Raw genomic sequence first — 14,326 nt, forward strand, 5'->3', positions numbered from 1 at the left:
AATTGCACACTCTCTAAAGCAACGCTGCCTTGTATCGCTACCGTCTTTCCGATCTTCATTCTCGGCTCTTACTCGCTCGGAAAAAAACTCTCTGCGAAAAATCTCTCCGGAGAACGGCGGCCCGGTATTCAGGCAACTACTCCGAGGAAAAACGGGATATCGAATTTTCCTCTCTTCGGGAAGGGTGTTCGTAATGTCGCGCGAGCGTTTATCTCGTGTATTAAAGTATTGCGCTATAACTCTAGCACAGAGAAAAAACCGAGAGAAAGATCGACATTATCAGATACGTGGAGGTATCTCGGCCGAATAATCTCGCAAATAATTTCTACCGCAAACTTTTGTGATTGATTTTCTCTTTTAATTAACATAGCAATATTGCAATTATATTGGTTGTTTATCCAACACCAAATGTAATTTTGAATATTTCTAAAAACTTTAATAAGACAGTTTTTCTTCTTTTTTTTACACTTTTTTTTACAAAACTTTATACTTTGTCACACGTTCGCGTAATTGAAGGTTTATCACTTGCTGCAAAGAGTGAGATTCTTCGAGAGTTTCTGTAAGCAAAAATATATTTCATTTATTGTTACATCAGGTTTAACGCCTCGCTCGATCGATGTGCTCTTATATACGCTCTGGCGCGCAGTTTAAATGCAAACCGTTTCGCTTTGACGTTGATTCTCATTTTGACGGCGCGTAAAGGAAGTAACGAAGCATAAATCACAAATCGGAAATGACGAGATCGCGAGATTAATTTTCTGATAATTTCCTCCCGACGAGGCGTTCGAGAGAAAGAGAGAGCTACACCGCGTCAGGATCGTTTCGATCTCACAAAGCGCGTGCAACACGTGCTTCAGAACTCACGGGAATTTTACCGACTATTTTATCCGAAGCAAAGACCGAGCGAGACGTGTTCCCGGAGTGGTGTCAGGTTTACACACGATACCTTCAAAGATCAGGATGTTACCTTCACGCAGATAATGTATATACATCGCTCGAGTCAAAGGATTAAGGGCGTATTCGCTGTTGCGTGTGTGATCAAAAGGAAATTCGTTTGCTTTGTAGAACCGGTACATTTCTCGGCTTAACCCAATTAACACGCTCGTTACCACGATCCGTGAGAGAAGTGCAATTATCATGTAAGCTTCGTTGTTTTACTTTTAAAAAAAAAGATGAATGTATTAATTGACTGTGGCAGTCGAACAAAAGAGGCTTATGCTACTCTAATTCCGATAATGCAATAATTTAACAGCATTAATTGTAACCAGACGTTATTGAGTTAATAAAGAAAATTGATGAAGAAACGTAATAGTTTGCGTTTCCATCGTATTTTCGCATTATTTGTTTTTCTTTTGTTTGATTTAAAATAAATAAATGAAATCCGAGTGGCAAGTGATTTTGGATTCTCCACAATGCATAATAGATAATTGCAATGCATCACGGCAACGAAGACATACGCGGCTCTGTTAGAGTCTTAGCCGCGCAAGTTAATTTAATTAATCTGACACCAGAACCGCAATCTTCTCAGCACGGAAACCTGACCCACGACTTTAGTAGATATCCGTATGTATGTACGAGATTCTTATCTACGTGCGCGGATAGCATGAGAAGTATTAAGATAATCCGGCTACGTGACTCCGTGTGACCCGCGATGTCTTAATGTCGAATGGATGCTGATATAGTACGTGCAAATCTTGCAAAAAAAAAAAATAAAACATAAATCAACTTCGAGATAAATATTATTATTTGAAAAAAATGTAGAATATTAAATCTCATGACGATTAGAAAGAAAGCAGATTAAAATTGCAACTGCGCAGTAAATAGAAGAAGACACGTTTGTACGTGTAATAATTTCAGTGTGTCACAAAACCGAGAGAGAGTTTAAAAACTCTCTGCTATTCCGAAAGTAAGATTGTACTTAAAATTCACTTTAAATAAAAAAAAGTAGCTGTAAACAGTATATTAATAATTACATACATGTTAACAATTATAATTATTTGAAGGAAAGATACGATGAGTAGTTTATAAGAGAGAATAGATTTTGCTCTTTCGTATCATCGCGAAGAGTTGTAAAAGCAACATTTTATTCTGTAAAATAAAGAGTTTATTTGCAGAAGAAATTCGCCAAGAAGAGAGATAATCGACGACTGTGTATTACAGTCGTATTTTAATTAAAACGTCCCGAGAGCGAAGCTCTCTCGGAAATCGCGAAGCGAACAACTTTTTCCGGGAGCATTGCGTCGTAATTAACGCCATTTTCTTTCCTTCGTAAACTTGAAGAGCAAATGCCTTCGATAAAGAAGAAGAAAATTTTACGCTGAGAAGGACCGGAGAGTCGGACCTCTGAATAAACATTAAAACAAGATTTATCTTTGTACCTTCCTTGTTCTTTGAGAAGCCACAAATTCGAGTCATCATCGTACGTTCTATAATTCTCACGAAATCACTCTCTTTTATCTTATTACCAATACGAGCAGTGCAAACTATTTTATTTGTATTAAACTATTTTATTTGTATTAACTATTTTATTTGTATTAAGAACAAAAAGATTCCTATTTTCTAAGTAAACCGAGAGAGAAAGAGGGAGAGAAAGCGAAAGAGAAAGAGTTTTCGAAACATGTAAACGCGATGCATAGAACGCTATTATGTGTCTCGCTTTCCGCAATGTCCGAAGCTAAATTCATCGAACTTAATGAAGCTAAATGAAGCGCGTCGGTACGCTGAAAGCTTGGCATAATATCGCAGCTATTCGATCAAAAGCGTCGACGTGTTCTTACTAATTAGAGTAAACAACATGGTCACAATTATCAGCGCAATAATAATGCAGCAAACTTTCTCAACAAAGTTTCAATCAATCCGCGTTTCGCAACAGAAATGTTTCGTGAATACGTCGCAATTTTTCGACTCGCTTGTTGAATTAAAATACTATTACAGAAAAAAAGTTTTACTGTTATATGACCAGCAAGAAAAATTGTTGAGTCCACTCTGAAGTTTTTGTTCTTCAACGTTTTGCCAATACAAAACGATTTGTTGGCAAAACAAGCAAACGTTTTTTCCTGGCCGTATAGTAACTAAGTTCTTGCTGTTCTACAGCAAATCTTGTTTTCCGTGGTTTTGTCAATTTACGTTTAAACTTACATCTCCGATATAAAAAAAAAAAAATCAACAAATTCCATTTTATTCGCGTGCATTTGTACTTCTAGAAACAAAGTAATTATGTAATAATTTTTATGTAATAATTCTGTTGTCTTTCTCTACATAAAAATATTAATATGTCATTTATCTCAATATCACTGTACATAATTTCATTTGCATAATTTATGTAAAAACATACATATTAGATATCTGTTCATTATTAGCATGCGATGTATCAAAATACATACCTAGTAATTCGCGGCTTGCGCAACAGATGCGACGTCGATAGACGGCGAGCGCCGCAGCATCCGTGCGACTATACTCGCAAATGCAACAAGTCGCGAGCCGCAGGAAAACCCAATTGCCGAAGGCAATCTGTGCGCCGTGCCACTTCTCTGCAATTGGACCGCGCCGACAATAAGTCCGCGAGTTTCTCACGTGCTTTTTCGCCCTACATCTGAATAGAAAAACTTCGACACCTGCCGAAGTTGATCGATACAAAATAGTTACAAAAATCGCGCGCTCACATCGCGAAAACGAAAATCTCTGTGACTCAGAAAAAAAAAAGAACAACTTGTTCTATATACTCAGATTTCTTTCTCAAACACAAACTTCTTTTATTTGTTAATAAATTTTGATTGAAGATTATCTTACACACATATAAAGAAATCTCTTGGTTTGATATTCCAATTAAATCAAATTTCGACTTTATAAACATTAGCTAACAAATAGACACACGATTTACGCCGTGTATTTTAATTGCGGACAATAATGCACGGGTCAATAAGTCATGGAAAATTCAACGCACACAGGAAGAGCAAATAATTCGGTATTTCGCGGTCGGATTATAGATAGCGATTTAATTAGATACTACATATTTAGCGTTAGCAAAAACATGAAAAGTATTTGTTTTAATATAGTAGCAATAAAATCGCGCGTCAAAATGAAACGTTTCTCGCGCTCTAATTAATGCGGAATTAAAGCGTGCAACAAACGCGATACAAACAAACGAGTGAATAAAAATCATTCAACAGTTTTTATATATATACACGCATAGCTGAAATATCGAGAGGCGGGAGCTTTGCGTTCAAAATTTTAAGCTGCCTCTCTAGAACAAAAATTCGTTTGACGATATTTCAAAAAGCTTTACAAAGGCGCGCCGAATGAAATTTTAATAAACAGCACGTAGCATCTACTTCTCTGCCGAAGGTGGATTCCGTCACGTACGGAAAACAGAAAATCCCGAGTGCTTGAAAATTGTACTTGTACTCGCGCGCATCCGGAATTTTACCGTTTATTTCACACTGCATTTACATAGTTTACGTCCACTTCTGTAACCGCATTTTCGATATTATTTCGTCATCATCCTTTGGTAGAAAATGTAGTATAAGTATTTGTTTTTTTTCAATTTCAATTTGTTAATTTCTTGTTTTATATTTTATTTTCTATATAACTCTTTAGAGAAGACAACACAATCTCTGTGTGTAAACGGTGACATCAAATTTGTCGTAAAATCCGTAATCATAATGAATAATAAATTTCGCAGCACGTTTGTCCTAAACTGCTCAAAGATAGTGCAATTCAACGGAGCAAGAGTGTCGTTGGTTTTAATTAACTTACATTACATTATTCTGTGCAAGTTCTCGAGAATTCCGCAACACAGAGCGAATAGAATCAAATCGTGAAATCGTCTGGTGTTTGACGTTAAGAGCACAGACGCGCGCGCACTCGAGACAAATTTTGGCCCGACCAACCGGTGCTCTGTGTGTGTCTGATTACTCACGGACTATTACTACTGAGTCGCGCGTGTTTGCAGAGACTGTTTAAAACTTCTCAAACGAGAATTATTAAGATAAATTTATGCGACATTTTATTCTCACCGCGAGTGACACGTACTGAATGACAGAAAAAAAAAAAAGAAATCTAAAACAATCATCAATTTTTAAACTTGACACGTATTTTGATTGTAATAAAAACAGTACAATATAAGAGATATACTAAAACATATATGAAATAGTGTGTGTAAAATGTTGTATATGTTTTAAAATATATCAATACGCTGCATGATTTTTCGAGCTTTTTGTAATGGCGCGTAAACGTGGGGCCGACGAAAGTGCTCTTGCGTGGATCGCAGGCTGAGGCGGCGCGACAGAGCGAATGAGCGGTGCCGAATCCGGACTCCCAGGTCCAACGATCGATGCCCGGGGCACGCTGCTATATATAACCATCCCTGCTCTCTCGTCCTCTCTCACTCTCTTTCTCTTTCTCTCCTTCTCTGTCTGTTCCTCCGCTACCGCTTGCACCACCCGTGGCGGCGGCGGCGGCTACCCCTCTTGCTTGCTTGCTTGCTTGCTCCCTTCACCCTCGTCCTTACTCCCTCTTACTCGCTCGGTCGACCTCGTGTGCTACAGGTTTTCCCGCGAGCACGGCACCTGGCGCGCCTCTGCAAAACGTTATCCTCGCGCGAACAAAGACCCATTTCTACGTAGTAGAAATTATCACGACGGCAGCTCACATCGTGTCTCACCGTAGCACGTCATCACGTAAGCTTGAGAGAAGAGCTTCAAATCTCTTTCTCTCTCTCTCTCTCTACGATTGAAGTTAATTGAAATTGAAGATAGATTGAGCGTTGGTAAATTTGCGGAGACTTTAAAACATATCTGCGTGTTCTTCGAAGTGTGAAAATATTAAAAATAAAATAAATATTCTTTTTTAAAGAGCAAAGAGAAAAAAAAGAGTTTCGAGATTTATAAAAACTCTTAAAATATATTTTATAAATATATCTCAAGAGTTTTTAAATATAAAGTATATTTTATAAAATATATTTTAGAAGTATATAGATATAAATGTGTTCTTCATGTTCTTTTCAGATTTTAGAATTCTTTCCGTCGATCTTTCCCGATCTATTCTTTGAAACTGTGTATTCTTGTATATTTTTGTAACATAAGAATATTCGATCGTAGTAAAAATTGTGCCGTTAGAAAAATCAAATCACGGATCTCCAAACATCTTGAAGACATATATCTTCCGGCAAAAAAAACAAGTAAAGCGCAATATATGCATTTTCATTCCTGACGTACGCACGAACAGTTATTAGCTCGCACATACATACAAATTGCTATTAATGAATGCTCGGTCTCGCGATTCGGCGGAACTTTAATGGCCGGATCAATCTGTCCGCGACACAAACGAAACAAACTCACAGATATGCGCATTCGTCCGTATAGTTTATTTCGCACTATATTCCATTAAACATGTACCGGTTTGACTCTATAAAGAATATTCCCGCTCTTGTTCTTTTTCTCTTTCGCATTCCCGCTGACGAGCGGGAAAATGAAAGCTCTCCGATGCGAATTTCGTTTCCAATTTTTATCAAAGCCATCATAGTGACAAGGCGCGGATAGACGTGGGTTTGGACTCGTGTATTGTAGAATATAAACTAGTGATCAGACGTCGGTTGTTTTTCTCAACAAAAATGTTGACATGAGAGAGAGAGAGAGAGAGAGAGAGAATATATATACATGTAAATACATTACATGTCTATACATATATATGAGACTCTTATAGTAGTTTAAAAAAATAATAGTATATTTGTTTTTAATCACCGTTGAATTACAGACTACATTAAGCAAGCGATGTAAATTCGCTGCCTGAAACTTTTATCATTTGTACTTAATGAATGGTGCGCGTGAACATCAATAGTTAAACGTCGATTTTTCGAATCATTAGATACACGCTGTGTCTCCAGATGCTGTCGAGATGAATCTCGTATGCCACTCGACAGGGTTGCTCGAGACCGAGGTATCAATTAGTATGCTGGCATCGCTGGATTCCCGGAGTAAATCCATTATGATTACCTGGAAACCCAGTTTAGGATTTAATCCTTCCTTCCTGTTGCGCGCACACGCTTGTAAGTGTTCCTCGTGCGAACGTTGAGACACTCTTATACACGTTAAAAGAAAAACAAAAAACGCGTAAAGATTATAACACACTTCCAAGATTACGTTCCTATATGTATATGCGTGTATACATCAAAGTTCTAATAAACAGTAAAGAAAAATTCCTAATTACCTCCTCGAGAGAGGGGAACTTTTTCCAAGAGAGAGAAAACTTTTGTCAGTCGGTTCTCTTCTCTGTAAAAGTTGGTCAAGCCGATAATTGCGCAAGATTTAAAGTGGCGGAAAGTTTTTATTTGCGCAAAAAAAGTACTTTCATATTTTCAGATTTATCATAATTAAAACAGTCGTTTTCTCTGAGAGATTTTTTCGCATTTTAAACATATATTTAGTATATATTAAAAATATTTTATTTGTAATCACGCGCGCGCTCAGAACGCGAAAGAAAGTTTTTAACTAAAAAAGAACGTGTCGTCGAATTAATATACAATATAAACGCGCACACGGTACGCGGAAAGAGAAATTACATATTAAATTACAAATATGTTACATTCAATTTAACGTCTCCCCGCAACAACTATAGTAATTTATTATAACGCTTCTATTGACATTTAACTATAATAAATATTAATTACACTTTGTGTAATATATGTCTTGTGCAATTAAACGTGCATTTTACACCTAACAATTCGTGTCTCATGATTATTAGAACTGCAAGCGTCGATGCGAATCGACGGTAAAGGTAATTCGATCGATAAATTGGTGAGAACAGTAAGCGGGAAACGTAATATTTCGAACCGCAGCGCGAACGCGCCCTCAAATCTAGTTGCCTGCGTTCGCTAATTTCACTGCCACGTGGAGCATAGTTCCCCTACATCAAAGGATTGATCGCGATGTTGAGCTTGCAACTGCGTCAATGTAACATTCTCCACAACAAAGTTCCATGCCATCGCCTGTTGAGCAAACAAGAGCAAGTGCCTAAGTACAGTCCGGTTTTATCGTTCCCATTGGTAACGTAAAATTGCGATTGTATATTTGCCGATAACCGTGTGTACTTTTGTGAAAATTACCGTATCTTTTGTAATAATTTATAAAAAAAAAAGTGTGACTTCTCTTCTGGAAGTACAGTAAGCAGAGAACTCTTATATGTAAAAAAACAAAAAGTATCTATCAAAAGTTTGAAAAATGGTATGCCGTCTTGCTGTAGAAAGATCCATCCGGTTTGTGTCCTGTCATCGGGTGGTAATGCATCACTCTCGCGTCTCTGCGCGCTTATTGAGATACTGTTCTTCCTAAAGCGATCGGAAAGGACGGGAAAAGCACGACGGCACGGCCAGTCGATCGTGAAACGACGGCGCCACATAAGAATACATATGTATGCGTCTATGTACGTATGTATGTATGTATGTATGTACGTTGGCGCCGCATTATGCATATCGGATGCGCAAATATCGGCGCGAATCAGGGGAGGATATGCAAAACTGCACGACGAGACGCGACGCCGGAATGCATTTTAATTCATGTCGCTTGGCAAGAACAAGACCGCGTCAAGTCAATCGTTTCTGCTTCGAATATTTGATTCAAATACGCGTAGATATTAGGTGAGTATTTAATTATATTTATTTGACGATCTCTATGTGTATATTTTATTCTCGCGCTTCCGTGTCACGAATTTTATCATTAAATACATACGTGTGTTTTTTTTTTTCTCGATATTGCTTGTTACTTCCGACATGAAAACCGCATTAAAACGTTAACGCGGAGAATAATAGGACAGTCCGCACGTGAACTGGCGTTCAGAATCGCGTGGAAAATATTTTAGATCTATTAAAACATTGTATTTTCAGCAATGTGTGCACTTGTAAACATTAACAAGTTACCATATGCGCACATTTCAAAAGTTACTTATACACTACACTTTCTCATCTGCGAAACAACACAGTTTCCGAACAGGAGGATGTAACGAAATCAGCTACACTTCAGCGTTAAAAGCGAGGAAAACGGTCTAGTTACAACAGGCAAGTTAACGGTTCCGGAGCGTAGTAGTCGGAGCTTTTTGGCTTTAGCGCCGACAAGAATAAAGCAATATCATTGCGTATGCGCCCCGACATTAAAGTTCCATAGTTCTGTTTGAAGTTGCCGCATTTATTTTGCAGAACTTAAGAGAGTTCTCTCTTCTAATTTGCAAAACTAGTATGTGACATTTGAAGGTTTGTTTTTCGGGAGAGATAAAAATTGTCTAAGAATTCCGAGTATCGGTTCTGAGATTGGAGTTCCCGCTTGTAGTTCGAAGAGGCGGCTTGACTCTGATCGCGCATTCATCGATGGTCGCAGTAAATCCGACAGACCAGTTAGTTTGTTCAACAGAATTCCACGTTCTGTCTTGTTTTCGGAGACTGATTGAGGTCACGCAAATAATTTGTCCATTCCGATCACATCAGTTTTATCTATACAAATTGTTGCTATAGCGTGGTTCAAAATTTGTTTCGAGTTCAAAGATACAATCGTACGCGGTGGACGCGGTGGTCGATGATAGGATCGAGATCCGCGGATATAGAAACCTACATGTAACGGCCCTCTGCTAGAGTCACCGCTAGAGCTTCTGCTAGAGGGTGAGCGAGAGAAATTATGCTTTCGAAGGCACTAGACTGCGAGATCCAAATCAACGAGAAAATATCACTAAGATTCAGTGCCGTATTTCGAAAACGTGTCACTCTGAAATCTCCCAGAAATCTAAACGAGCAAAGTCCGTTTTCGAATTACGATTTTACAACAGAATCAGATATAGATGACGAATAAAAATTCAATTCCGATGATTATAATCTTCAATTGTTTTTATAAAACAAAATCAATCATCTTTTGCTAAAATTCTTAGAGAATTTTACATCGTTTTGATGCACAAATCATCAAAACAGTTTCGAACAAACAGATGTCGAATAGACGTCGAAATGCATTTAATTTTACGTATGGGAAGACTCGATGTATCCATTTCTATACATTAGGGACTTAAGGAATTAAGACAATATTCTTCTTTGAGACAGTCCTGCAATTCTCGCGTGCACACCCCCAAACGCGATGTAACCTCCCTCCACAGACTATCTGGCTATAATCGTGCGCGTGTGTGCTAAGGCCCGAGTCCTAAGGCTTCCCCAAACGACCGGGAGATAAACACGAAAATCCATTGACGTTGCGATAGTGACGACACATGTACAAACACATATTTCATCATCAGAAAGTTACTTCTGCAAAAAACGTATATTTAGGTCACAAAAAACTAAAAAACCAAAAAAAACCAATTACAAAAAGAAAATAATTACACGGACCAAAAAATAGTAATTACAATTGTGCGTTGAAAAAAAACAAGCGATTACGCTCGTTTTAAATGCGCATTTTGTATTCGCGCAGAACTTTGCATATTTCGGAGCGCCGAATTTTTTTGTCGAGAAACAGAAAAACATATCGCGTGTACCTATAACTATTTATTTCGACGGATTGAATAAAACGGTTTGAATGTAATATAGTGTGCATTGAAAACTCAACAACTCGACTATCGCACATACGCTGCGTGAGTGGCTCGATGAAACCATGTAGCGCGTGTGCGAGAATCGAGGGATTTGCAATCGTGGATAATCGTCAGATATGTGGGAAGACCTATTTTTTTTCTTTTTTTTTTTTTTTTTTTTAACAGTAAACAGCGCGCAGTCAATATGTAGCGCAAATTACGCTCGTGTGTACATATTTACACGGTGCGTCAAAAGTTGCGACAAGATTTTTTTTATTCTCTTGCGCTATCTTCTTATGCATTTTGAATGAAGAGTAAAGAAAAGAGGGATGCGTAGCATGCTTTTATTTCTTTTTTTTTTTTTAAGTTAACAAACTCGTCTCATAAACACTCGAGGCGTTTCTGTTCGAAAAGAAACAAGTTAAATGCAGAATGATCGATAACGAGAAACGGCGAAATATAAAATCGTCGCGAACAATGAAGCGCGATATGAAAGCGCTCGGTCTTGTATATATATCGCGACGCGGAACAAAGTTTACAGAGCGCTAGCGGAAATCGCTAATTAAGAAATTATCAAAAATGTATAATATTAATATATATATTAGCCGTGTAATGAACCGACTATTCTTTAAATATAACGTTGCAACGAAATATCTCGCTCGCATTAATTATGTATACAAATAAATTAAGCCCGTTTAATGTAAATTAAACTACGGCTTTGGTCAAAGCCCGACTTAATAGTGAACGAAAAAGCTCTTTTCCTCGCAAGACTTCCGTCGTAAAGGTAAGGTGTGTGCGAAAGACGATAAAGCTTCAAGCAAAGACTTAGAAACAAAGTTGAGTGAGATATAGATCGTGTGATGAGTTTCCTCTTTGTAATTAATTATTGTTCCTTAAATAATAGCGTGCTGACTGAGATCTTACGATATAACTAAAAGAGAGCGGCGGCACTCTCTCGTCGCAAGATAGAAGTGAAAATCCTAAAAATTGCACTCTCAGCAACTCGAACATTTTCTCCAGAAGAGAGTACCGAGAAGCCAACAATTTCGATTGTAACAAATACCGATTCTCTCTAATTAAATTCCGTAGGGAAACACGGAACTGTGTTCAAGAAAAAAAAAGAAAGAGAGAGAGAAAGGGAAATATGTATAGCGTGTAACAAATTTAGCGTAAAATAATTTATATCTTTGCAATTAAATTGGTATCTCCTCAGAGGAAAAAGATATATATCGTTTTTCATCTGCTTTCTCTCTTGCAAATTTTTTTATATTTATATACTTGATTCTTAAAGTTCGTTTTTATATTTACGTTTAATTCTTATATATATATATATATTTTTTTATATATATATGTATATATATGTACAGATACAGACGTACTGTTTTTCATACTGTGTCTTTACGTCATATAAATCACAATCTTTCTCAAGAAATAAACTGTCCCCATCATAAATATCGAAATTGCACACCGGCTGAAAGTCTGTGAAACTTCATTGCGGATTAAATTTATGAGAGGATAAAGCCAGTTACATGTCTTCAAGGATCAGATATGTGTGTGTCTCAAAGAGAACCTATTTCGCGTCAGAGAACAAGATACTTATCAAAATTTATGAACTTAAATTTATAAACTCAATAGTGAGTCGCACGTTTTCTTTTAATTTTTTACTTAAAAAAAAAGAACGCTAGATTGTATGTAAAAATAACACGAGAAAACTTCGATATTGTGTTTGTAGATGGAACGCACGTGATTTTACATTTTCGTCATTACTCGCACGCAAATGGAAATAACATTTTATGTAATATCACAATATTAATCTAAAAATCAAGTATTTTCATGGAAAATTTGTGTATTTTTCTGGCGCGTATGTTGCGCGCCGGAAAAGTAACAAATCGAGCTTGCATTTTGCCTTCTTGATGAAATCGTTCCCGAGTCGCGGATCTCACTTGTATGTTACAAAAGTTTTTCCTCTCCCACATGGATCCTCGAAATCAACTTTCCTTCTCTCCTTCTCGCTCGCGAAAGCTCGTCGTTCGAGTTATATACGACCATGAGTCAATGAAAGCTGAACTTCTCGAGCAAACCAGAAGTCAAAAGAATTTTGCTCTCGAAATACTAATACTCATCTCTATAATTACTAGACTTTCCGACTTCCGGAAATCGGAGAGGAGAGAAGTAGAGCCGGAAATGAGAGGAAACGCTCATTCGGGTAAAAATTCTATTCGTGTTTTTTCACGAATGACAGATTCAATAAAACTCTATAGAGGGAAATGAAGCAATTAGATAAAAGGAAGCAAAGAAACAATTAAATCAATACGATATCAATATCTACGTGTGTGATATATTTGATATACACACAACAATATCATCACGGTAAATACGGAAAACTGCGAGCACTGTGAGAAAAAGTTCGCCGTGTTATTTTGTCAATATTACAATAATGAAATAACCTTATATTACTTTTTACTGACAAACACATTTATATGGTATCGATATCCTTTGATCTTTGATATTACAATAAATAATTTGCAGATTTAACGATTGATCGAAGCGTTCGTTTAGAAAATAATGTCTTTTCGTCTTTGCGCTGCGCTGCGTGCTCTGTCTCTCCCGTCACATATTTTTTAGCGCATTTTATTTTATGTATGAGAGAAAGACAAGACGTTATGTATGATATTGCGAGAAAGTTTATCGGCTTCCCGACAATATTGTTTCTGCTAAACCTCATGGATTCGGAAACTCGGAGACTTATTGAGCAAACTCGTGAATTATGCGGGAAAGAAACAAGAGGGATGACGGGATATATTACACACAAAGTCGCTTGCGCGATCGACTCGCGTTTTTTCCTCCAATTTTTCGGATTCCGTCGAACGTTCTTCCCGCCCGGAGAAGGATCAATAATCGCGACAATCGATAATCGATAATCGCGAAGACATCAGTCGGAGAAGCGCAGCCAATCGAAAAAAAAAACCGAGAACATCTTCTACACGATCGTTATCGTGAAAAATTTTGCGCGATTATTTTGTACATCTTGTATCAAACCGTGTGTCATCGGATTTTTTACATTGTTCTCACGCGTTATCTCGCAAAAATACCGTTAATAAATTTCCTTCGGCAAGAAACGCGCAGAATAGCGGCGTAAAGAACAAATATATATCGGAACGTTATTCTCGCAAGAAATCGGTTGACTTTTTTTTTTTTTTTTCAACGTACCTTCCGTTGAATCGTCAATCTTGCCGACGCCGTGAGGGAGTAGAATTAACACATCAGCTGGTCGTCATACTAATCGCCCGTGGCCGATCGTCGCTGGCACCGTCATCGGCACTGTCGCACACTCACTGAATAGCCCGAGTCGCGACATATCATCGTCGGCTATTTGGCACCTTTCCGGCGTTTCCGCGACACTTTCGCAGAAAAAATCGGCGAGGCGAAGAAGCGCGCGCGCGCGTGTGTGTGTCGTTGTTCGGAAAAAAAAAACGGGGAAACAAAACCGGGGACGGGATTGCTTCAGAAGCGCGTGCAAACAATCACGAACACTTTACGCGGTCGGCGCATTAAAAAAAAAATCGAGAAACGTTGCGTTCGCCGCACACGATGAAGAAAAACAAAAAAGAAAAAGGTGATCTACGATAAAATTCTACGCGGCTACACGGCGTCGCGCCTTCAAGCGCGCTCCACGGTCGCTACACTAACTGGCGCCGCGACGCCACTTGAATTTAGACGACGAACGCGCGCCGGCCGATCAAAGGTGTCTGCGCAAACTCACAGGCGATTGTCGCGCGCGCCTGCCGCGCAA

General features: G+C 38.1%; 1 protein-coding gene across 18 annotated transcripts in view; it reads right to left on the minus strand.

Annotated features, from left to right (window-relative positions):
* LOC109856977 (voltage-dependent calcium channel type A subunit alpha-1) overlaps positions 1–13,830 on the minus strand; it is a 138,643-nt gene extending 124,813 nt beyond the window's left edge. For all 18 annotated transcript variants that reach the window (XM_020432829.1, XM_020432804.1, XM_020432849.1 and 15 more), the window contains exon 1: positions 13,744–13,830. The gene's annotated coding sequence lies outside the window, so the exon portion shown is untranslated. The remainder of the gene's footprint in view (positions 1–13,743) is intronic.
* Positions 13,831–14,326: the final 496 nt, after the last annotated feature.

This window comes from Pseudomyrmex gracilis, unplaced genomic scaffold, assembly GCF_002006095.1.
Source record: "Pseudomyrmex gracilis isolate BER0280 unplaced genomic scaffold, ASM200609v1 scaffold_4, whole genome shotgun sequence".
Taxonomy (NCBI): Eukaryota; Metazoa; Arthropoda; class Insecta; order Hymenoptera; family Formicidae; genus Pseudomyrmex; species Pseudomyrmex gracilis.